The sequence below is a fragment of the Branchiostoma floridae genome, chromosome 6 (assembly GCF_000003815.2).
Source record: "Branchiostoma floridae strain S238N-H82 chromosome 6, Bfl_VNyyK, whole genome shotgun sequence".
NCBI lineage: Eukaryota > Metazoa > Chordata > Leptocardii > Amphioxiformes > Branchiostomatidae > Branchiostoma > Branchiostoma floridae.
This window is the reverse complement of record NC_049984.1, coordinates 26,648,520-26,650,436: the sequence shown is the minus strand read 5'-3', so window position 1 is coordinate 26,650,436 and position 1,917 is coordinate 26,648,520. Positions and strand designations below refer to the sequence as shown.

At 41.1% G+C, this 1,917-nt stretch overlaps 1 long non-coding RNA gene across 1 annotated transcript in view; it reads right to left on the bottom strand.

Moving 5' to 3' along the window:
• Window positions 1-882: 882 nt before the first annotated feature.
• The window catches only part of LOC118418665, a 2,484-nt gene continuing 1,449 nt past the window's right edge, over window positions 883-1,917 (bottom strand). Inside the window, exon 3 of the long non-coding RNA XR_004831489.1 lies at window positions 883-1,694. This is a non-coding gene — a long non-coding RNA (uncharacterized LOC118418665). The remainder of the gene's footprint in view (window positions 1,695-1,917) is intronic.

Here is a 1,917-nt window from a genome sequence, read left to right as displayed (position 1 = left end):
TGATAGAGAGAGACAGAAATTGTTACAGTCTATTAAATACAAATCTGATACAATGTTACCACCTAATAAGACAGAAATGTTTAATATGTTACTATCATGTCCTGCTGATATATCTGCCTTTGTCGGTCAATTTATATATAACTCCTTTAAAAAACGAGACAATATTATACTGTCCTGAACCAGCACATAATGCTAGCCTGATTGTCAATACTATATACCATGTGTAAAATAGATTAGTTTCCTAGATTAGTTTCCTAGATTTTTTTAGATATTAGTAACCCATGTAGTTAAACTGTTCTGTGTGTATGTATTGTATGTACAAATTGCCATACACTGTATCCTGTACAGGTGTCATGCAATAAAGTTCTATATATACTGTCTTTGTTGAATGAATCTTAATGTTGTTTTAACAATTATATAATGTATCATACACCAAGTCAGCCTTGTATGGCTGCTATGATATGTACAATGTACTTGCGCACTTGTTTGGCGCTAATAAACCAGTCATTCATTCAAAGCGGAGGTCACCATCCTGCAGCCGACACACGGAAGTAGCGGGAACCGGATTAGTGCGCGAAATTCTACCCAGCCAAACAAACATCGTAACCCAACTCATACAGCCTCAAAGCTTACATATCCCTCTACTATCCACCACAGTTTCCGACTCGATGACGCGCACAGACAAATTTCTATGGCTTTTCAAGAACTGCGACGCCCTATTTTGTGCCCGACCTACTTTTGTACACATAAACACTGTGTTATGCGACCATAATTTTGAACGTTTATATAACTATATTTTAGCCGGTTTGTTCTTTCTTCTGCTTTTTCTTCTCCTCTCTCATCNAAAGGCTGAGCAAAACACAGTTCAAGAATGGCCAGCTGTGCCACAGCCTGGTGAAAGCTCCACAGTCCTGCATCAGAAAAATCTGCCAATAGTCAAACAGCGGCGATGTTCACATTGTAGAAAACCGGGACATGTCAAATCGCGCAAAGGAACAATTACATGTCCAAGCCTATTGGCTCAAGCACGTGTAGAGGAAGAAAGAAACCGCCAAACACAGCCCTCAAGCTGCCAAACACAGCCATCAAACTGTCAAACACAGCCATCAAACATCAAGAAATTCATCTTCCCTCATGAACTGTCACAATCCACCATAGACAGACGAGTTGGTGGCAGCAATGCTTGTGCAGTGATATCTCTCCTGTTTGCGCACAGATGTCTGTCTTCACCTACCATAGGTAATAACATTGTGCTCCTTGCTGTTGAAGTGATGAGAGAGGGTAATCGACTATACGACACCCATTTCTCCACTGGATGTCTGCTGACTGTTGAGGAAGCAAATCGTGTCATCCCCAGCCCATTCTCAACTTTGTCTACAGAACAAGCTGTGGAATTTGAGCTTGACACGGAACATGGACTGAGGCATCATGTTGCTAACCTGCAGAATGGGCAGGCCCTCCTGTATACGCAGAGCGGCAACACCATATCATTCACCTCTACTGCACAACAGATTGTCATGTTTGACAGCCATTTACATGGACAGAATGGTGCCTTACTCACCATAGGACAGAAGGACATCAGCCACCCTGTACAAGTAGTCCAGTCCATGCTGCAGTCTTACAGGATCCACCTTGGTTGTGTCCGACTGGGAACAGTTGTAGTAGTCAGCTGAGTAAGTGCCACACACATGTTCCTGAAAGTTACAAATGTTAAACACAATTCTTCAATTGAGCAGTCAGTCAGTCAGTCAGTCATAGTCATATGGTGTATTACAATTGAAGATGTTTTAAAGCAACTGATCATCATTGCTACAAATTATATATAACAATAGCATTGCTTACATTTTCACTTCATGCATCAAAGTTCACGAGATATTCATAAAACCACAGATACAAAACAATCTGTCCATGTCACAT